Consider the following 24,980-nt stretch of genomic DNA (forward strand, 5'->3'; position numbering starts at 1 on the left):
TCTGTGCTTTTTCCAAATTACATGTAAAGACAGACTTTGGCATTTCAAATAGGTTTATCTTTAATTCTTAATGACATTATCTGGGAAATTACAGAGAGAAGAAATCATGCACAGAATCAATATCATTTTTCCTTCGTGTCTGAGGGGATTGGTTCCAGGATTCCCTTAGTGTTTGCACATAACCTACACACATCCTCCTGCATACTTTGAATCATCTCTAGATGACTCATAATTCCTAATACAATGCCCACATAGCACTTCATGTGCACAAAGCCAGTGTAATACTCAGCAAGATGCAAACTCAAGTTTTGCTTTTTGGAACTTTATGAATTTTTTCCCTACATTTTCTATCCTATGTTGTTTGAATGAAAGGATGCATAAAACGTGGTTACAGAACGTTCATTTTACTCAATCCCTTTTCTGGAAATGTCATTGGTTGCCAGCTGTTGGATAATATTTAAGTAAGTCTACTTAGTAATAATACAGTACATAAACTCATAAGACTCTACATTCTCATTCTAGACCTCATTCTCTTTCTGAGTTCTCCCTATTAATAAATTAATAGTCACATTAATTTTAAAATCTATGTAAACCTAGTAATATCTTTTATTTGAATCCCAAACCAGAAATTACTTGAGTCACATAGGTTGCTTTCATAAAGACATAAAAATAAAAGTGAACTATTTGGAGAGATTTGATAAATATCTCTTTATAGCATAATGTTTAATGATAGCAGTTAATGCTATTTTCAGGATATATGTAAATGGCTGAATAGTCTACTTACTGTTATGTCTTTGCATTTTCACAGGAAGGTCATGTGTAAAACACTAAGCTGGAATTCATTTGTTTAATAGATTGCTAACAGGAGGCTGGAATGATTAAAATAGATACTCTAAATCCCAGAGGACTTAACAAACATATTTTAAAAAAATTGAGTTATGGTATCTGCCTATGAAAAGTTTGGCAACATCACAGAAAATAATTGCCAAGATTTGGATAGATACCACTAAGCCAAAAAAATTATCTGTGAATGTCCTTGGAAGCTTTTCATTTTGAAAGTTCCCATTTAAAGTGCAAAGATGTACAGAAGGGATGGATTGAAAATGGACACATACTGGGTATCTGGGTATGTGTGTGTTTTGACTCATATGAGAAATCATTACTCTCTTAGGAATAAATTCACATTTTTCCTTTCTAAGAATTTTTTAAACAGTCATGTAACATATGCTGGGAAGATGGGGGTTTGGATATTATTAGTTCTTTGTTAGTTCAGCAGTTTTCTATATTTTTGAAAGTTAGAGAACTAAAATATATTTTAAATGTGTACCTGTTTTAGAGTAAGACTCAAAAAGACATTAATGGGGCCTTTTGAAATGAAATTCATATTTTTAGATTTGAGAATTATTTTTTAAAATTTCAGGCTCCCTTGAATATTTGGTTAATGACCTTTAAGAGCTGTTAGAGAACAATGATTATCATTGAGAGTAGATGATATTTAAAATGCTCTTTAAATATGAAATAATTAGCACATAATAAACCACTCAGGACTCGCTGACCTGGCAGAACACGGGCAATGATATCTCTCATGTAAGGATTACCATTAGAATAATTCAGCATGACTATGAAGACTTCTTTGTGTCTACTTATCATTTGGGATAAGACTATTTTCTTCCCTAATACAGAGGTGGGATTCAAAGATTGGATATTCATTTCCCAAATTAAAGTTTGCACTTATATTTAGGAGAGAGCAGCACTTTTTTAGGAATCCACAATTTATTCTCTCTTTACTTATTTTGCCAGAATTTCTGTGCCTTTTCCTTTTTTCACTCATTCTACCTATTTTCTGACCCTATTCTCAAATGATCAAATTTCATTTTCATCTCATTCAGACATGCTTATGTAAAAACATTAAGCATGGATAAGAAATTCAGCTTCTAAAGAGATGACTGTACCATGAATGAAAATCTTTCAGAGACCATATCCTTATTTTTTTATTTTTATTTTTTATTTATTTTTTTTATTATTTGTTGTTCAAAACATTACATAGCTCTTGGCATATCATATTTCATACATTTGATTCAAGTGGGTTATGAACTCCCATTTTTCCCCCCATATACAGATTGCAGAAACGGGAGGGAAAGGGAGAGAGAAGGGAAATTGCATGGAAATGGAAGGAGACCATATCTTTAGAGCAGCCAAAAAGTTTTAGCATGGTTGAAAAAGTCTACTGTAGACTTTGGTGTTTCCCACGTGGCTTCAACCTAATGCATTGAAAAAATGAGGTCATTTAGGTCACAGGGCATTTTGAAACTTGAATCCACTTGGGGCTGCATTCAGAGTTGAATAGAAGAGAGATGAACTTGTATTTTACCGGGTAACACAACCCAGGATGCTCAAGTTTTTTTTTATTCCTTAGTTGACATTTAAAAGAAAGCATATTTTTAAACAGATTTGTTTTACATGATAAATTCATCTCTAAGAACACCTATTCCAGATCAGCATCTCTGATGTAAGACACTAAAGGCAATCCCACAAACTGTGAATAAGGAACTTACTATCACCACTGTTAATTAATAGACTTTCAGAAGTTTCATCTGAAGCAATAAATCAAGAAAATGAAATTGATAGGACTATTAAAGAACAGTTAAATAACTAATATTTTCAAATTTTTATTTTCTACCTGGGTTATACTTTAAAGAATCAATGGGAAAACTATTAAAATAAAGAAGTTAATTGAGTAGACCAGTTAAAAAATAAATACATAAATATCAATACCTTTTCTTACAATCATTAGGGAAACATATATATAGTGCCTATATGAAGATATTCTAAGCTTTCTAACAGAACATAAAATAAGAGATAACTGGCCCATGTTCTTAGACAAGAGGACTGGTTATGGCAGAAGTTCCAATTCTCTCCAATTTAATTCATAAATAAAATAAAATTTTGATTTTGTGGCCTTGGTAGGAAATAATTGACAGAGTGATTCAAAAGTTCTGGTAAAAGTATATGTAAATATATGGAAAAATAAGAGGAGACTATCACTGTCATATATTCAAATGTAATCCAAAGTTTTATTCATTAATCAATGTGATAATAATGAAGTCTTGATGTAATTTGGTTGAAGTATAAATAAGGACACAGCAAATTCAATATGATTTAACATTTTTTGGTGACAAATTAGACTTAATTTCTTTTAAGATTCAAAAGATATACAAATATGAAATATGAATGAATAATAAACCAGGAAGGGTTAAGAAGTTTAGTCTCACTAGTAATCACAGAAATGCAAATTAAAATAATCAGATTCTTGACCCATTTTCAAATTGAAGAGAGAAAGACAGAAAGAAAGAGAAAGAAAAAGAAAATAGCTCTAGTAATTTATCCTGAAGAAACTGGATAAATTATGGCTACAGAGATCAGCGTACAAAGATGTCCACATTTTGTGTTATTAATAGTACAAAAGTGTAGCTAATCAGTGATTGCATAAATTTCATAGACTTGAATATTACATATTCATTGAAAATCATGCTGTTGCAGGATAGAGGATGGCACAGACAGGTGTTGCTAACATATATACACTAAACAATCCAGAAGTCTGGAGGGATGTGCACCAGATGATGGTGGTGATTCTTCTCCACAGACTCACAAGCCATTTCTTTTATCTATTTGTATTTCCAAATTTCTTCAAATCCTTTTTACTAGATAAACATTGATTTTATAGCATTACAGTTTTTTAATCAGTAAATTAAGCAACTGGGTACCCTGACCCTCTTTTTTTGTGTATGACCTGAGGGATCCCTCGGCACTCTAATCCTCAATTCAGACATATTATATGCTTATTTTTCCTTGAAAAAGAATAAGACCTTTGAGACTAGGTCTTGTGGTCCTTTTGCTTTTGTGGACTTAACCCTCAGCACAGTGTCCAGCACAGGCAGAGGGGGTATTCAAAAAATGTTAAGCGATGGGGAAGGGAAAAAAACACAAGAGAGCGGATGGATTATTTAACTCCTAAGTGCTCCTAAGGCCACATGTGTAAGTGAAAAAGTTTAGGTGTGGATTTAAGTTTTCACCAGAAAATGTGAAGTCATGCTACACTCACCTAAAAGCTTCATTGTAAATGTAAAGCCAGAACATATTCATCACTATTTTCTAAAAATATGAACTGTTTTATGGTTTCAGATAAATGGTATAAAATGTAGTAGTGGTGTTGCCTCATGATTACAAAGCCAGGTGAAGTTCAGCTCATCTGGCTGGCTTACTCTTAGGGGGTTGGTATTCTTCTGAGATCACTTACTACCTCTCAAGATATTCTAATTTCTAAAGTCTGGGAATCATCAAAGTGAATTGCATTAAGAGAAACATTCACAAGGTCAAAGATTAGCAGAAGGTCGTTACCTAAAGGTTATATAAAAGACAGGTTAAATTCTGTATAGCTTATATAATCTGAAAAATAAGATGGTATATATCAAATTCTTGAAAACCTTTCATTAGCTACAAATCAAAAAAGCATAGTCATATATTTAAAGCATACATAGCTTATCTCTGTGAAGATTCTGAAAAACGTCTATATTCCACCTACAAAACATAAAAACATAAGAAAATGAATAGCCACTCTACCATTTGAAAAAGCTGTTCTAAAATGCATGACCTGCATCCTCTCTAAACTCAGTTACCTCATCTATAGTGACTCTGAATCCTCCTAGGAAGAAAAACCTATAGGAACCCCCACTTGAAAGCAAGAGCCTCCCTCATGCAAACTTGGTGTTAGGGATGCATGGCAAGTTTTACCAAGCTAGGTCTTAAAACAAGGGAGGACTGAGAGGAAGCCTTGCAAGGGACACATATTTACTGCATGCAGACCACATTATAAACTGAGCACTCTGCCCAGGTTGAAGTTGTCTCCTGAGTCAGACTGACCCCTTACATCCTAGAGGCCAGATTTAGAAGACAGAGAACATTCTATCAGGCCTCCAGCTCCCTGCCTCACTGGCTAAAATAGTCACTGGTTGGGATAAGAAAACTGGTCTCCCCCAGAGCCTGCCTCAATTAGACTTCACTGGGCCAGTGCAAATACTAAAAATGAGGCCACAGGAGACCATCCATTCCTTGGGAAGTGGGTCTATGCTTCATTCTTTGTCCTGCCCACAGCACACATTAACGGAACATGTGGATACTGAGGGTTTCCAGTTTCCGGAATTGAATTAAATTTTTGCTTATTCATCTATTGTCTGTCTTCTCAAATTGTACGTAAACCAGTGAGTATCAGGACTTTGTATCTTCAATATTATATCTGCAAAACTAAGAATGATGTCTTGCATGCAACGAACACTTGAATTTGATTGCACTCCACTCAATAAGTACTGATCACCCACTATTGATTCTGTGCTTTATCCTATGGGAGATCATTTGACTCCCTGATCTCCAAGAGCCTACAGTCTCCAGTATGCTGCTTATTTTCATCTGAGAAGACCTAATTTTAAGTGTAAAAAACAGTCAGCCATGGTAATGTTTTCAGGTAACTTTCAGCTTGTTAAATGTAATCATTTCAGGTTGATGATGAGCTAACCAGATCTTCTCTTCCCCCATATGGCAAATTAAAAATTTCATTACTGAGAAGCCCCTCCAATAGAGAAAAGACAAAGCCTGAATAAAGGAGATGAGATTTAAAAGGCATTAGATCTCTGCTCAACCCTTTGGAAGATAACAAGGACTAAGTATCCACATTCTTTAGTGAGTTTGGGAGTTTTTGCTTTTCTGCTGTCCTTGCCCATCCAAATTTTATTATTTTTGTAGCAAGAAATCCAATGGTATAGAATTTTTATACTCTAAAAATTAAACACATAGAAATGAGTTGCCTTGTGCTACCCAAGAACTACCATTACTAGTGAGAAAGGAAATTGCACATTATCCTTTTAATGGAGTTGGTCTGCCACCTTGTGGTTCAAGAGGATAACTGCAATTGGTGATTAACAGGATTTCTGCCATTGGATTTTTGGAAGCGGGTGGTGGTGTTTTGTTTTTTTAATTCTTTCAGTAATTTGTTTTAACCTTACCTTATTAAGTGAGTTAATGGGAAACTATCCATTATACAATTTTTAAGAGTGTGATTTCAAGTGGTACCTCAGCGAAGTTCCTCAAAATGCCTTATTAAGTGCCAAATTTTCTAGATAGGTTAATACAAAGAGGAACCTGGACACTTAATCTTGATTATCCTCCTGTGACTAAATAATGGATGGGAGCTGCTGTGATAGCTTTCCATTCAAGATTAAACTATCACTGACCAACTCTTCCTACCTCCCTACCTCTTTCCTTCCTTCCTGATAACATGAAAACAGTTAAAAGCTACAAAACAGATTTAAAAGTGAAGTCTGTACTGAGAAGGATGAAAAGCAGAAACATTTTAAGACACATAAGTTAGAAAGTTTACAATCAGAAAACATAAAACTATATATATATATATATATATATTCACTTTTCTTATAAAGTTTTAAAATTACAGTTGTCTTTCCTATGTTTTTTTAAAAATCTTTGAACTTTTTCTCCTAGCCTTATGTAATACATACATCACCTTACACTGATAAAAGCTAGACCCTTTGAGGCCCTTTCACACATAGTATTTCAATGAAACAATGTCTAATCAGGACGCTGATGAAAAAGATACTTACTTTGTGATGCTGTTTATAAAATTCTTTATTTGATGTCATATTTTTTAAGAGAGAGAGAGAGAATTTTTAAATATTTATTTTTCAGTTTTCGGTGGACACAACATCTTTATTTTATTTTATGTGGTGCTGAGGATCGAACCTAGTGCCCAGCGCATGCCAGGCAATTATGTTACCACTTGAGACACATCCCCAGCCCTTGATGTCATATTTTATACCAAATACAAAATGCTACGTTTACCACATATAGATGACATACACGTTTATGTTCTTTCCTACACTGGCACATGCTGATACTTGATAATGGGCCTCATTCAGTGTAATATCTGCACTTTGCCCCTCTGATGCCATAATCAGAGGTCTCCCTTTAAACCACAAGTCAAGTGGTTTGTCACTTGGCCTTCTCACTTCCTTCATGTCTGCTTTTATAGCATTATATCAAAGAGGCCTTCCCTGGCCACCCTATCTAAAATGGAACCATTCTAAGTCTGTCACTCTCTATCTCTTCTGCCTTGCTTATTTTTCTTTATAGCACTTGATGCAGCCTCCATGTTTATTTCTTTATATTTTGTTCTTCCCAAATTTAACTTCTTGGAGAGCAGGTATTCATGTCTTGTTCTACTATATCCTAGCACCAAGAAGATGGTACACAACATATAGTAGGTACTCAATAAACATTTTTTTCATTTGTCAAAACAAATCCTTTACAATACAACCTTCCTTCTTTCTGTGCTGCTGCCAGTAAAGAGGCTGCCTGAGGAGGCTCTCCTGGATCAGGCTTAATGAGGAGGTGAGGTTCTAGATGGACATCCTCAAAGCCACTCAGCTCCCCCAGTTCAGCATAGATATTCAGCTTTTCCTCCAAATATGTGCAAATTTGCTGGTCTTGATTACTGAGTATTTCTGTGGAATAGAATTTACCATAGAAGTTTATCACTACCATGAATACAACAAATTATATAAAAATTCAAGTTAGGAGATAAAGATGCTACTTAGTGAGTTGTGTGATCTAAAAGGTAAAGCTAATTCCATTGGGTAGGACAGACCCAGGTTCAAATATTGCTTCTTCCACTTAGTGACTGAAAGTGACTTATCAACACTCTCAGCTTCCTCTGCACTTCATTCCCCTATTTCCAGAAAACCCTGCAAAGTTCTTCTTTGTTTATGCAAGCTGTTTCCTATTAAGAATAGACACCCTGCTCAGGAATAAAAATTGAGGCAGCCCTGTCCAGAATGAGCAAATACCCACAGGGGGAAACAACACAAATAGACATGCAAATAAACAACACAAATAGACTGAAACTCCTCAGTCCTCATCCAGTCATGGTCAAAACCAAGCATGCTGGCTTATTTCTTTGTTTCTAAACACCCAATTTCTGTGACCACCCTTGCATGAATCCTTCTCTCCTGATTTCACTATGTTACAAAATTCTTAAACCTAAGAAACCTTAACCAAAATCTAATCCAGGAGTTCTCAGCCCTCTGTGCTCCTCAAGATTACCTGGGGGAGTTTAAAAAATACTCAGGTCTACTCTGCACACCTCACTGATTCTGAGTCAGTTGGTTGAGGATGAGCAACCTCCTCAAGTGAGCTAATCTTACTTTACAGATTTGTATTTGATGGCCAGACCTATTGGGTTCCTTGTGCAATCATAAAACTACAATATGACAGTGTTGGACCTAAAATTAAACCATCAGGAAGCAATTCCGACATTCATCAGTACCACACTGCCCAGTTACTGTTTCATGCATGCGTTTCTGTGTGTTTTAATCATTAAGGTAAAAGAAGGAGATTGAATAGTATCGGGATGTTTTCCTGGAAGGAGGTCAGTGCAAGCCTCAGAAACACACAGTTAACCTTCCATTCATGATACCAGGGTTTTCCCAATACCCAACTAGCACACCATGACCAGGGAGCCAGAAGGGCCCACACCATACCTTGACATTGCTGAGTTCTGGCCACTCTGGCTTCAGCTTTCCACTTCTCTTCATCGAATTCACTTGTCCTTCCCCCTTCTTCTTCTGGGCAACTTTAAGAGACAATAGTCAAGGGACACAACTGAAACTAAATCCAAGTATGTGTAGGATCATTAGGAAAACATGGAAACTTGGTAATAAAATTAATTTATAAAAGCAAAAAAAAAATCAGCATAAAGAGAATTAGTGATGCTCCGTGGCCAAGAGCTTGGTTTTCTTGAGAGAAAAGGACTTTGAAAAATATAACATGATTCTCAAAGTCAGCAGTGTAGGATGACTCAAATATTCACACACACACACACACACACATACACACACACACACACACACACACACACCCAACACCCATGTTTGGTACAAATAAGATAATAATTTTTATTTTTTACAATATTTGGGTGTTTTAACAGGTGAGAGTAAGAGCATTGGGGGATGGAATTAGGGAACCATACTGAGTGGATACAGTGGAGATAGAGAAATTTTACATAATAGTAAAATCCAACTAATCAAATTAACATTAAGAGTGATGTCTTGCACCCACATTTACACAAACTGTCCTTGAGTACCCAAGAGAAATAGATTGATTTAGAACCTTTAGATCCACTAATCTAAAAACATTTATTGAATGATTCCTCAATACAAGGCACCCAGAGGTATGCATGACATGTCCCTGCCCTCAAGGAGCTTCCAATCTGATGAAATAAGCACATATATATATATACATACATGTAAAAGATAAGATCCACAAGCACCAGATAAATGCCTTAGAGAGCAAGTGCTAAGGCATTCTTCATGAAGCAGGTGAGGACAGAAGCTGTACCACAGTGCACAGGCAGAGGTAAGGGGAGGGCACTGCATGCAGAGAGGAGTGTGGACTACAGACCTGCAGGTGACGCGCTGTCACTATCACAGGAAGGTGCAGGGGCAGGGAGCAGACCATTCTGGCTGAAGCAGCATTTTCATGCAGGGGAGACACAATTTTAATATTTTTTCCCAATTGAACAAGCACATTCCATGGACCAAAGACAGAAGGAAATGTTACCTTTCTACTGCCTATTGGATCCACCTCATCCAGTTATTTCGTTCCTCCTTGGAATTGGTGTGAATTTCATACATCTCGGGACCAGCTGATGAAGCACTGATCAGAAACATTCCTCTCTCCTCATTAGCAACTTCTCTAGCAGTAAGCTTCTGAAGGGAAATAACTGATGGTTTCTGATTCTACATAAAATAGGAGGATGTGCAGATGAACCCGTGTCCTTTCTAAGGGTCACACGGAACACATGAGCCATGGAAACACAGGACTAGGGAAACCTTTATTTCACTTCCCACTTTTCAAAAGAGCTGAAGAAGTTGATAAGATCTCTAAGGGAGAGGGTATGGAGAAGAAAGAATAGAAAGAAAAGGTTTAGGTGAATGTCTGTGCTTAACAATTAGTGGTTTAAAAAGTCAACTTTTTAAAAAGAGAGAGAAAAGTCAGAGAACTCATTTAAAAAATATCAAAATGCTGTGGTCGGGGATGAGGGATTTTTCTATGAGGATATGAAAAAGGAAGCAGTCTCTAAAACATGACAGATGGAGAAGGATGATGGACCTGAAGAGTCCCTTGAATTTGGCAGTTAATAGCAATATAGTTTCAATGATTATTTAATGGGCACAAATCCCCAGAAATCAACAACATTGACTATAAAAAAAAAAGGTAAGAAAGAGAAGGCCAGACCTTACATTCCCCAGATGTCACCAGCCTCTTCTGCTATTGTCCTGTACAACCCAGCAACAGAACTGCTACAGCTCTATCTGTAGGTATCTCTCCTCACCAGCCAGATAAGCCGATTAGTGGACAGCGTGTCTAATTCATCTTTCTGTGCCAGGCACACTGTCTTGCACACAGCAGGCTCACAACAAATATATTTAACATAATTCCACTGGAGAGAAATAGGGGGAAAGCCTAAAATGTGAAGCCACACTGTGATTCAGCCACCTGTTCTATGGACATTCACTGTAGTCCTTAGATGCCTCACGTGCAGCTCTGGGGACCCAAAGATGAAGGGGACCCAAAGATGAAGACGACCCTGATTGACACTGACTTGGACCAGGAGCTGAAATAACGGCCAAAAGAATGTCTGCCGCTGAGCAGTGTGGGGGTGAAAATGAAAACTTGGCTTTGGTTTGTGGCTCTTGACACTGTTTACAGAGCTGGCTGCAGCGTGTGGTTTTCTTTCTCCCTCACGGACTGAGTGACACCTTTACCCAGAACATGCTGCTCTGTGCACCGCTGCTGGCTTCTTGGCACTGGCTTGTCTGCCCTCCTGACTCTGCAGTCATCACTGCCAGATCCGGAGTTCTGTGCCAGGGGGGACCTGGAGTACCTCCTCCATGTTTTTTTTAAAGTAGCATGAAAATATAAGATGGGACAGACAGACAATTGGTCTACCTGGTTCTGTGCTTGGCCTCTGAAAATGGAAGCAAAAGCAATTTTGTGGCAAGTCTTCTCCAATATGGCCTTCTGTAATGAAGAAAGATCTTCTGAGCATTGTTGTTCTATTGCAGCCCTATTACCTGAAGTATCATCTGCCTCCCTTGATTCAATGTACTGTTTCAACTTTCTCAGATTACAAGGTTGATGGTGTCTATATGTAAAAATTCAGGGTGGGTTTAAATTGCTTAAGACATAAGGAAGAGTGAAATCACTTGAGTCAGAGTTATTGGGGGAGGGGCACTGGCAGAGTAAGGTTTTGTTTTGTTTTGTTTTTATTTTTTTTTTTTTTTGGTTTGGTGTCAGGTATTGAACCCAAGGGCATTTAACCACTGAGCTACATCTCTAGCACTTTTTACTTTTTATTTTGAGACAGGGTCTCAGTAAGTTGCTTAGAGCTTCCCTAAATTGCTGAGTCTGGCTTTGAACCTACGATCCTCCTGCCTCAGCCTCCCAAGCCACTGGGATTATAGGTGCCACCTCACCTGGCATGATAAGATCTTTAAAAAGTGAAGAATAAATAAAGGGATGTAAAGTCTCACTCATTAAATAACCTTTAGGCCAGAAGATACCGAGGCAAACCCATCACTACTCAGTAATCATGTGAACCACTAAGCTGCAAACAAGAACTCAAATTCCCAGGAGAAAAGGCAACATGGCTGATTGCTGAATCACATCAGTTACCCTTCCATTGATTGACAAATTGCCTTTCTAGTGTCTGATGTATTCTGCTGTCTGTCCTATTCTCTACTATCCTGGGAGTTCATAACCCACTTGAATCAAATTGTGAAATATGATGTATTAAGAACTATGTAATGTTTTGAACTACCAACAATAAAAAAAAAAGGCAACATGGCTTCTCTGGAGACAGATATTAAACGTTGGTAATGCAAAGATGTTTATTTGTGCCATAGCATTTAAAAACCATTTCTTACAAAATAAGTTGCCAACATTTAAAAACGGAGAAATTCTACCATTAAAAAAAAAAAAACACCTCTAGGATTCTGTGTGCTTGGTAAAACCGAAGATTGGCAATAATAGGTACATATTCTCATTTAAAAACACTGACTATGGCTGAGTATCGGCTCTGCTAAGCTGGAATGTGTATTCACTAGTTGACTACAGTCTCCATCATTCTCTGCTGCCTCCGCCACACTGACTCCTTGATGCTGAACTGGGATTCACTCACTTCCATTCCTGCCCAATCCCTATGGACATACAAAGCTAAAGACCAATGATGCAGAGAAAGACAAAAAGGAGCTGCTCCCTTTAGTTCTGTTGTTATATCATATCCACTTTGCACTGATTCTGTTAGTGACTGATTCCAAGGGAATGAAAAGATTTAAGATTGCTTCATACTTTGAACTTGAACTAGCTGATCTACATGTTCATTGTCTTTTTTTATTGTTTAATTTAGAAATTGTCTTATTTAATATTCAAGGGATGCTTCTTAGACTCAGTATCTGAGAATTTAGTGAACTTATCTATACGTTTTGTAGGTTTGGTTCCCACTCATTCCCAGCTGAGTCCTCTTTAAAAACAAATAAACAAACAAACAAACAAAACCATCTGGTAAGGACACTACTCTATCTTCTTACTACTTTCAGATGCTTAGCTTCTGGCTGTTTCCCAGTTCATCATGTCTTCTATAACATGCAGCAAGATAAACATCTTAGTACTAATGAAGGTTTTTCTAAAGGGCACAAGGAATGAAGAATCTTTCTTTTTGATCTGAGTGTGAGAATAATTTTCTGAAACATTAGGATGGGAACTAGGAAATGAGGGTATCTGTGTACCCCTAGCTAATGCTTCAATTCTCCAAGATGATCACTAAAAGAGATTGATGGCGCAGGGACAGATATAAGAGATGTCAGACAGATGTAACTAAAAGGTCTATGAGCAAACAGCAGGGTGCACTTGACACTAAGGATAAAATCCTGCTTTCTCTTTTACTCTCTGGTATCACCCTTATGATATGAATGCAGAAACAATATTAGCAACATTTTATTATTGTTCATGGCCAAACACATTTTACCAAAAACTAAGTAGTGGCTGCCTTCATTCTGATATTTGACTAACTGCATTCCAAACTCCCTGTTTGTGTGGTCTATGGGTGGTCTATGCAGATCATGTGAGATAAGAGGCCCAGATCCATAGCTCAAGTGATACTGTAAGTTGAGCATCATGGCTTGACCTGCATCCATATGCTATATTGCCCAGAAAACACAACAATCATCTTTATACTGTATCTAATTCTTTATTAATCTGCCAGTCATTTGGCTTTAAATACCATCCAAGAAGCAGGATTTGCTTCTCTTTCTGGCCTTCAGTTTTGAAGAAATCTCAGTTTCTATAAAGATATGCTGAGATTTTCCTTCTTCCAGCCTGGTTTTCACCATCCCATGAATTAATCAAAACTGTTCCCTTCACTTGCCATTTTTTTTTTCTCCATATTCCTTCAGAATATCCCAGATACCAGAGAGGCAGCTAGAAAAATCAGCAAGTTTTCATGAAAGTTGCAATAGTTACAATGCAAATGCATCAGGGACATGGGGCTTGTTGAAGGCTTCTTGTCATCCTCTGCTTTAGCTCTGTGAAAAACATTTTACCTTTGAACAACTCAGCATGGCTGAGCAGAATGAAGAAGCTTCTCTAGCCAACTGACATGTACCAGCAAACACTGCTCCAGCCGCCTCACCATAGAATCTCATCACCACAGACACGCTTCTTTGTTTTCTTGGAACAGCAAGATAGAAACTTCATTGAGCTTTGAATTTTCCAAAACCAGATGGAATCAATGCTATCTGCTAATATACCAAATAGCATGTCATTCAATGGATAATAGATACATTTTACAGAGCCATCACTGTACTGCCCCTGTCAGTATTGTCTCTTGGATTCTTCTTGTTAACAGAGCCTGATGCTCCATGATGCCCATAAGAAGTAAATGAATGCTATCTTCCTTCTCCACACCATTGTGGACTACATAGATGTTATGTAAGAAATGTGATAAAGTGTTGGCTTTCACTAAACCTAATTACGACTCAAGATTACACATTGCAAAGGTAAGTGTTATTCACGACCTTAGTCATCAGAACCAGTTGTAGTAGAAATAAGAAAGAATCTTCTTCAGATGTCAGGATGGTGTTCACTTGTTTGGCAGAGGGGACATTATAATGACAGTTACAAATGGGGCCAGCAAGCAGCACAACAAGGCAATCCCAGTAGGAATAGAAGGAGCAAGATGCTGAAAGTGACCCTTTGTCCCCAGCATTTAACATTTCAGTCATTAGATCTGAGAGAAGGATATGGGGTTTGGGGATAAGAAGAAAGACCAAGATAGACATAACAGAGAAGTACCCGGGGTTGGGGGGCAGGGGCCTCAGGGAAGTGCCAAGTCACTATCTAGTACCAAAGTACTACAATCTCTTCACAATTCAAATAGTTACTAAATCAGCTGTAAAATCACTAATAATAATGGAACTATATGAGGTGCATTTTATTTCACTAAGAATTTCGGGCATTTTATCCCAAGGAAATGCAGAATGAAGTCTTATTAAAAATATGCATCTTATAGTCATATACTTACTACCGCTGCAAAGATGTATTTCTGGTCTTTTTCTTGTAAAAAGCACAGCACATCAGTTAGAAGTAGAGCTAGGATATCTTCAAAGAAAAAAAAAAACATTACTAATGTTAGTGATGCAAACCGTATTTCAAATGCCTTTATTAAATATTCTAATTTCATGCTTCCAATTTAAATAAATTGAATAAAAATTAAGTGACTCAGATTAGTCTAATTATAAAACTTTTATTAAATCCCCAGTATTTTGATCATGAAGGATATACAAACAACTTACTAAAAAGCCAATTTTAAGTGTGCATGTTTGTATGTACAGCTATACGTATACATACACAATTTAAATTGCAGATTTCAAAATGGATGGAAAATATCTTACAGAAAGAAAGTTATAATAGACTGGAGCAAGCCCTTACATTTAGGGGAAAACCATGCTCAATTAAAAATGTAAAAAGGGGACTGGGGTTGTGGCTCAGCAGTAGAGCACTCACCTAGCATGTGCAAGGCCCTGAGTTAGATCCTCATCACCACATAAAAATAAATAAATAAAATAAAGGTATTGTGTCCAACTACAACTAAAAACTAAATATTTTTTAAAAATATAAAAAGGCAGCTTCCATATCAACTTATACATGAAAACCTGCTCCTTTGTTTCATGGAGAGTTGAGTGAAGTTTGAGTGTTTAGATTTCTCTTGCAAATTGTTTACAAAAGCCCACCTTCACTGAACCACTGCACACACAGGCTAACCTGCACAGTGAATCTGTTAAAGGGACAAGGAACAATCAGATCTATGGATAGTGGTTAATGCTTTTTCAATACAACATTGCACCTGTCAAACAACAAATCCCATTTCAGACATTAGCTGAACTTCCAACAAAACCTGATCATCCTCCTGTGGATAATGACCTTGATTTTAACAATTTAACTAGAATTTAACATTTTCTTCCTCTTGTTGATCACCTGAGAACATTACTATGATGAAGTGTTAAAAACAAGGAGACCAGGCTGGTAGCTCTTATTCCTGGCTGCAAAGCAGACTTACCTGGGGAACTTTAAAACATCCCTCTGAGCTGGTTTTCATCCCTTCACTGACAAAATCAGAATCTTGGGAGGAGACTTAAGCATTATTGGGGTTTTTTAAGCTCCAGGGGTGATTTTAGTGTGTAGCCAGAGTAAAAAAGCCTGGGTCAGGCAAGGTCCTACCTATACGACCTCAATAATGGAAATCAGCTGGTTTAGAGTATAACCAGATTAGCAGAATTGAGTTAATGCCATGAGCAAAAGGTAGCCTGAGGAAGTACTTAAAACAGGGCCAGCAAGCAGGTGGATGTGTGTTACAGTGCTCAATAACAAAGATGATATTCAGAGTTTTCTCACTTGCTCCCTTCACAGTCTGACAGCTTCAGACTGATGTGGCACACAATGGACCCCTACCTGTGTAGGTATGATAATACCTTGCTATCAACACAACTGACAGAATAATATTCCTGTGCCAATGATGAGCAGAACTCTGAGCTCCTTTAATTTTAGACATCACAAACATGCACATTCATAAAAATACATAGGAAAGTTGTTGGTCGGGACAGCAAATTCCCATCAAAGACATGATCACTGGTCACACTTGCCTATTGAACTTCACAACTTGATCTTTCAACTGAAAAATCAAGTGCCTGTGTATGCAGTCCTGCCACTCAGAACCATCCTTCCTCTGAAAACCTGTCTTCTGTTGCCTGAACAACAGGAATGAAGGGAGGAGTGTGTCTGGTGTAGCCACCTTTGAAATGTCCCATGGTGGTTTTCTAGTAAACGAAGCCATCATACAGCAGGGTCCGCTCTATACTCCTCAGGTCCTGCTTTCTAAACACGTAGCCATTTTTCAGCTTTGTGTACATTTTGTTTTCGATCTTACTTAGGATCTCAAGCCATTTTTGTTTTTTCTCATATTCGTTGACTTTCAGATCCATGGCTGCAGTCATGTCTTTAATTAAGCAAAGAGCTTTGCATAAGTCTTTGTGCTCTTCAGTTCTTTCTGCATGGGAAAAAGGGAGAAAGAACACCATACAATAAGCCACTGAAATAACACCATCCAATAAGAGCACTTGAAAAGAAAGGAGTTTTTTTCTTTAGTTTTTAAATATAGTTATATCCAAATAGCAAAAACTCCATGGGAAAAGTGCTGGATTAAATTCAAATACTACATTATCACTCTGCACTTCCCACCCCCCAAAAAGAAACATTAAAATACTTGATTATAAAAGATTTGCTTTATTAAACATGTTTTCAGGGACAATAAGATAGTTGAGTTCTATTCCCTGTAGTAGGAAATGTGTCACAGCCAATTCAGGGCTTCCTTACACCTTCCTAGACACAGCAATCCAGTAATTACTGCACCAAGTTTCTAAGAACTGAAGCCAACCGTGGCATCTAATCTCCATCCTCTTACAAACTCAGCCATGGGTAACCTGAGTGAACTTCAGATTTATTTGCCTTCCTGGATCCCTTCTTCCATAAAAAATAACATTCAAAACTGTGTTTTCCAGCCATGTTGGCATACCTATGAACATTATAATTACAATATTTTCTTTGAGGTGGATGTGTGTTAGAGTGCTCAATAACAAAGATGATGTTCAGAGTTTTCTCACTTGCTGTGAAATAAATTAATCTATTTTTAAGAGCTCCAAACAGTGCTTAATAGGCAAGTTAGTCATGCTCATGTCACCAGAGCAAATGATTATCAATTCCAGTAGTTACACTTTCAACCGCTGGCCACATGCTCTCATTTCTGTATCACCTTAAGAAAGTACTCTGGAGGAGTTTCTGAAATAGCCTCCTGAAGATGCACAGAAATGAAGTGAGCTCTTTTCTGTATTTGATGATAAGGTCACCTAAATGATGTTTATGAGGTGACTGGAACTCAAGGGCTAAAGAGAATATGACAAAAGAAAAACTGGGAGAGAAACCAAAGACTCTCTAGAGGCTAGAACTGAAGAAATATATCTTAGAATGAGCAGTCAGTGGAGAATGGGAATAAACCCTCAAAAGGGTATAACTATTTCCAGGATCTAAACATCTTCATAGATTTGGGAGGGTCTGATCAGAAAACCTCAAGGAGCAGATCCTGATGCCCACCTGTACAAGGAAGATTTTCTCTCTCGCTGCCTGTCAAAGAACACACCTCACTTCTTGACCTGCACATAGCCCTTCCTCCACGAAAGGTTCTAATTTCTTAAAAGCCTGTTTTACTACTAGAAAAGCTAAGTAGAGAAAATCAGAGTTGAGTTACAAGGTCAAGGAAAGGTCAAGAAGAGGCTCTGTTTTGACAAATTATTTCTTGCAAAGCTTAGTTACCCAAAGAGGACAGCATGGGCCTCCCTGGGAATCCTGTTAAAAATGCTTGCTTTGGGCTCTGCCCCAGACCTACTCATTCAGAATCTGCACCTAAACAAGGTTTCCAGGTAAAGGACATGGCTAATATAGTTTGAGAAACACTGCTGTAACAGAGTCATGGAAACTAATGTCCTCAGAAGCTCAGGGAGTGACTGATCATTGGTAAGGTCTGACCTGAGAAGGCTTCCATTTGGTCACCATGCCACTATGCCATAAGGGCCATAACTTACAGCTTCTAACATATATTAGTTTATTCATTCTACCAGAAATTTGGTGTGGGATTATTCTTGGAGCAACACTAGTTGACTACCATGGTCTGACAGATTTTAGTTCTCATACTATTAGAGTAAACTTAAGAGAGAATATATAAACTAAATAGCCTTAATTTTGCTTTCATTCCTTTACTGAGAACAAAATTTATGAGGCTTTTCTTTTTGTATTATTTTTATATTTTTGTACATTAAATTATAGAAAGTAATAACAATGAGACATAAGAAACAAACACCATAATTTTTGCCTGGACTTAGTTCTAAATGTGACTGATAAAATGCAAAGAATAAATTATGTATGTCTGCTCACCTAGACCTCTTCCAAAAAGAAAAGTTGAGTTTTGTAGAGTGGGCATTTAAGATCTCATTACCATTTCAATTGTTTCTAAGTCAATTGGTAATAATAATAAAGGCTATAACAACAGGTTCCCTTTATTGAGCACTTTGCTTTTTCCAGGTTCTTTCTGCTGGGCACTTTCCCAGACAATCTCACTTAGTACTCACAACAATTCCATATGGCTAAGATGATCATTCTCAGAGCACATTGCAGAACCTATAACAGAATGGTTTCAACTTGGTGCCAGACTCAGGCTGGTCAAGCAGTGGAATGCTGCAGGGCCCAATGCAGTGAAACCCCCAGGGTGGGACCCAGGGCTGGGATATAAGCATGATCCAAACACTCAGCTTATAACTATCCATTTCTCTACACTCCCCTGGTGTCCTTATTTCTTCCTAACCAGGCCAGTCTCCAGGCATGTCCATTAAATGTATATTTTTGCTTCCCTCATCCTTTTGTCTTGCTCACCCTTGCAAAACCCAGACCCAGTAGGCTCTTCTGTACTTCACCAAGCTGAAAGAGAAACAGACATGGCCTGCATTCAGTGCAGCCCCAGCTCAGTCCACAACACTCCATCACCCCATGACCACAACACTCCATCACTCCATTTCCATCACCCCAGAAATGGAGCCATATGCACTCATTCTCTGGTCTGTACTGACAGAGATTCTTGGCTGGGCCAAGTAGTAGTCAGGTCCCTTAACTCTCCTCTAAGCTCCTCTGTTCACTTCAATATCAAATCCAGACTGAGAAGATCTCCAAATCTGATCAAGCTCCTCAGCCTCTGCCATGCCCAGTAACATCTCTGATCACCTAGGTCTATCTTCAGTAGAATCTTTGGTTGGTTGACCCATAATAATATCTCTATCTCCTCTTAATTCATTTTCTATCCACTGTTCCCCAACCTGCTTTTTGACTCTCTATCCATTTGTTTTTGCTGTAGGCACAGATTAGCCTAATCTCTTTTTCCCATGTGAGTGGTATTACATTATAGTGGTCCCTATACCTAGTGAAAGGGTGAAGTTTCTAAGCTGCAAAGCCTGAGTTAAAATGTAAAGGACCAGGCATTGTAAACCTGCTTCTAAACTGCAGAGCATGGGTTAAATTCCTGAGGCAGTTAAGACAAGGCCCTACTGGGAATTTAGTTGATTTATGGCCTGGGATCCTGTGTAACTCCTCACGAAGCATTCAAGACCCTGTGCTGCTTGTCACGTAGACATTCAGGGCCCGAACCAATCAGTTTAAATGTAACCCCCTCCTTAGGAATGACCTATCACTCCAGCCAGCCCTGTTCCCGCCAATGAATTTACTAATCAAGTCTAGGAGTTGTTGTTTGATTTTTCCCGCGGTGTATGGTGATTTGTTAAAGGAGACTATGATGTATGCAAAGCCCCCGCCCGCCCCAAAAAGTGTACTTAAGCATTGTTCAACCCCTGCTCTGGGCTCTGGGCTGCTTTCCTTTCCTGAGGGAGCCTGGAGCCTCAGCGCGCTGAATAGGATCCTCAATAAAAATCCCTGTCTGCTTATTGCATGAAGCCAGTCTCTTGTGGTCTCTTCCTCCGACGTTTCGCAGGTCCCTTACACTAGTGCATCAACTGATCAGGAGTAAAGTCTTTTGTGCCATGTTTTAAGATGTGTTGTAGAATTGTTTCTTTACTTAACATCACAGTCTTTCCTACACATTACCCCATATTCTGGACTTTCAACATCCTCTTTAGCCTAATTTCTTCACTGATGGTGTCCTCTCACTCTATCTTGAGCTACCCTGGTAGCTGTATCTTTTCCTTCAGAATACAACATACTGTGAGGCTCCTCGTCTAAAAGCCAATAGTCATTGCACCCCACTTGCACCTTATTCCTGTACTTTTCTATCAGAAAATGTCTGGACATGGTTACCTACGTGAGCTTATCTTCTCATAGCCCTCCCTTGATGTTGATTTTGTTCAAGCTGCAGTCTCTGGGCCTGTATTTTCTGGGACAATGATCCCCTTCTCCCATCTGCACCTGCTTAGCTGATGGTCACTTTGGGCTAACCCCTCCTCACTGGCTCTTCTCTCTCCAATCCATGTACCTTTCTTGTCTCCAATTCTAAGCATAGGTGAATAAAGGCTACCACCCAGTTCATTCTGCAGAGATTCCTTAGATCCCTGCTTCACACCACCACTCACACCACTTCTTTCCAGTGAAGTTCCCTCTAAGCTCTTGAATTGATACACAGCAGGCCTCTTTAGGTTAATGTATGCCCAACAAAACTCTTCATTGTCTCCTCCCTACCTCTGCCTCTTCTTTAACAGTCTCTCAACTACAAGTTTAGGGTAGTTTATAAAGGGCTGACTAAACTTTGAAGCCCTACATGGGTGCCTGTGCTACAAATTCAGACTACCTCACAGTAGAGGGTTGTGTTTGAGTCTGGCCAATAATTAAATGTACATCGCTAACATTTTTGTTGCTGTGACAAAACAGGTATAGTTTATTTAGGCTCCTGGTGTCAGATATGTTCAGTTCATGGACAACTAATACCATAGCTCTGGCCTGAGCTGAGGTACAATGTCATGGAGGAAGGATGTGGTGGGGAAAAGTAGCTCCAGACAAGGTAATCAGAAGGAGAGAGGGTGGGGAAGAGAGACAAATAATTTCATTTCATCAGGGACACAATACAAACCCCAAAGGAATGCTCTCAGGGTCATACTTTTTCCAACCACATCTACTTGCCTACAGTTTCCATGCAGATAATTCATGTAATGAATTAATTCAATGTTTAACTCTCTCATTATATAGTCATTTCACTGATAAGCATTCTTGCATCATCTCATACATGAGCTTTTGGGGGAAACGTCATATCTAAAGTACAATAATAATAATAAAATAGAAAAAATTAAAAAATTACATTGTAATAAATTTTAGGTGATTGTTTCTCTCTCTCTCTTTCTCTCTCTCTCTCTCTTTTTCTCTCTCAGTATCATATTATATTTTACTCACTATTCTCATTACTCTTGTGTTACTTAATCCTTGGAAATTGAAACCATGAATGGGGGAGAAGTGTGGATACTACTGTATCAAGAGAGACAGAGACACAGAGAGAATACAGCAAGGGACAAAGGACAATCATAATGGTAGCAAATAAAAGTGTTCAAAAGCCTAGTGACAACTGTAGTTAAATGATCTTAAAACAGTGGAAAGCCTCTCAGGGTGAAAATGAGCATCAGTTGTTTGTATTATTTATATGATGCCCCACAAGCAGTCAAATATAAAGAGAATCAAAAGGAGACAGAAGCAAGGTGCAGAGACAAAGTGGCAGAATAGCAGGATGGCAGAATGGCAGAAAGGCAGAAAGCCCTTGCCCAAGCTGTCAGCCTTATTCATATCAATAGTTTATATTAGGTCAATGGCATTAGTAGTACATTATTGTGCATTGTGTCATTAGGCAGGTTACAGAGTTAGCAATATCATGAAGCTTATTCCTCAGTTACATACTATACTTGCAATGTGCAATGTTGGAGATTTGTGTAGCTCTCAATAAAGTCCATTGTTTAAAGTTACTGTTATGTGGACAGGTTCAGGCACAGCATAGCATGGTGAAACATTGTGGTTGTCTAACAAGAGAGTTTCTTTATTTCCAGGATCTGAGTGCCTGAGGTCAAGGTCAAGGGTGATAAGACTCTAGCACAGAGCCTCCTCATGAAGGCAATTGCCACAACAGCTAGGCATTGCACATGCATTTGTTATCTTACTAGTTCCTGGGAGAAACTACAAAACATTCCAAATGTGGAAAACAGGGTGCCCCCAAGAGTTTGCTTACCAGAGGAGCACTTTCCTATACATTTCCACAGTTAGATCCTTACAGTCTAATTAGAGATGAGTTTTCATATGGGAAGTTATATGCATAGAGACCAAAACTCATGAAACTCTGTAATAGACTGAAACGTCTGTGGGAAGCTGGGAGGGGCTTTCTTCCAGCCAGATGTCTCCTCCTGGGGTAGAGGCAGTACCTGTGGCCTGCCTTATTTCTCCTTGACCTTTCAGGGCCTGCAAGGGGGTCAAGGACTTCTCTCAGGCCACAGTGAACTTATTCAGCCCCAGGCTGTAGTAAAATTTGTACAAGCTCAATAAAATGGCCATTTCTGGAAACATCTAGAAGCTGTACACCTAAGAGCTTGAAACTAAGTCATACCTTAAAGAAGGGAACTTCCATATAAGTGATTAGCCTCTTACATAGACAAAACCATTGGTATTGTGACTATTATTTTCATTTCTAATTTGGTCTCTCTTTTTCTGATTGGTGTGAGCTAAAGAGAGTTTTTTTAAAACTTGCTCACTGATAAGTGGGAAAAAAGAATTTCTAATTAAAATCCAGAGTACAACATGGAGAAACCTTTGTGAATGTTGTGCATGCATGTGTGTGTGTGTGTGTGTGTGTGTGTGTGCATGTTTCACTTGTAGTAGGAATCATCACCATTTCACCATTGCTACTTGAATTTGAACAGTAATCTGTGCTCCTAAATTTGAACTAAGTTTCAGAAAAGTTACAAAATGAGAACATACCTTTGTTAGATGAGAAGAAGTGTGGTACTGTGTCTGTCTTTACAATCTGTAATGTTCCAGATGAAACCATCCATAATGCAACTGATAGCTTTTCATCCTCAAGGAATGCTCTTCACTTAAAGTTGTTACAGCTATGCTGAAATTGCTGTAAATAGGTGTGCAATAGTGAATACATACAGATTGATTTCAGGTACTTGAATAATCACATTTCTCTCAGTAGTCATGTGGAAAATTTGTGAAATATATTCTGAAATAGTTCGTTAGAGTAACACTGTATTTATAGATATGAGAAACAGGGGATGTAGGAAGTTTACACTTTGAAGAAATAAAAGCACTGAGAATAAAGATATTGCTATATACAAATTATTACTAATGGAGATTTTCCCTCGAGAAAAGCATGAATAAAGACTTAGGTGGAAAAGGAATCCAATTTTATGTAATATATTACACTTAAAGTTATGTTCCTCAAACTTGAATTGGCAAACTGTGAAACAACAAGATAAAAAAGTACCATTATCTTATTTTTATTATGCAACTTACTATATTCTTAAACAAAAAATACTATATATATATATATATATATATGGAGATCAATTATATAAAATTCCATTTCTCAATGTATAGCTGTTATAGTAATTACGTTTTTTCTCTTTTTAATTTCATATTGCATTTCTCTTACAAACTTTAAAACTATAGTTCATTAATGCCTATACAAGTATCAATTCTAATATAAGAATGGAAATTAATTGAAGATAATAAGGCTATTACCTATAGAACACACAACTTGTCAAACTTAACTTTCAACATCTATACAGACTTGCCTTTATTATTTTGTTGCTTAGCCTATTATTAGAGACAATATCAAATTAGAGACAAAATCAAATTATACATTTGGTAAAAAACAAGGCTTTCTTTTACTGTGATGCCCTTTTTAGCTCAATAACATTGACTTTAACAATCTTCACAGGTATAACAAGTAACTTTTGACAATTTTCTTGGCCAAATAAAAATCTTTATTAAGTAAAAAAAAAGTACCATTAATAATGAAATAAACTAATTTTATTAGCATAGCAAGAATTTTATGAATAAATTAGAAATAGTTTTATTTAAAAGGCCCTAATTATTTTGCTTCATTTTTATTATTTGTGATATTTAATAAAATATTTAAAAATCTATTTGATAATTTCAAGGTTTAAATGATAGCCACATAACAATGCCCAGAAAGACAAAGCCTTGCTTCATTTAGGTGAACTTTTATCATAAAATATCCACATCAAGTCAATGTATTCTTTGGGATATATATGTATATAGATAGATAAATAGATATATACACAAAGACACACACACACACACACACACACACACACATATTGAAAGGGTAAAGTTTCTAAGCTGCAAAGCCTGAGTTAAAATGTAAAGGACTAGGTATTGTAAAGTTTCTGAACTGCTCACAGAACCTGAAATTCCTGAGGCAGTTAAGACAATGCCCAGTACTGCCCACTTAGTTGTTTAATAACCTAGGACCCTGTGCAGCTTGGCACATAGGCACCTCAGGGCCCAAACCAATCAGTTTGAATGTACCCCCCCCCCCCCGCTTCTTAGGACTGACCTATCACTCCCGCCCAACCTGTTCCCGCCAATGATTGGACTAATCATGTTTGAGAGTTGTCATTCAATTTTCCTGCGCCTCATGATGATTTGCTCTGATGTATGCAAAGCCCCCGCCCTCCCCAAAAAGTGTACTTAAG

General features: G+C 37.7%; 1 pseudogene; it reads right to left on the bottom strand.

Moving 5' to 3' along the window:
- The window catches only part of LOC144251448 (rho guanine nucleotide exchange factor 28-like), a 32,736-nt pseudogene extending 12,156 nt beyond the window's left edge, over positions 1-20,580 (bottom strand).
- Positions 20,581-24,980: the final 4,400 nt, after the last annotated feature.

The sequence above is a fragment of the Urocitellus parryii genome (assembly GCF_045843805.1).
Source record: "Urocitellus parryii isolate mUroPar1 chromosome 13 unlocalized genomic scaffold, mUroPar1.hap1 SUPER_13_unloc_8, whole genome shotgun sequence".
Taxonomy (NCBI): domain Eukaryota; kingdom Metazoa; phylum Chordata; class Mammalia; order Rodentia; family Sciuridae; genus Urocitellus; species Urocitellus parryii.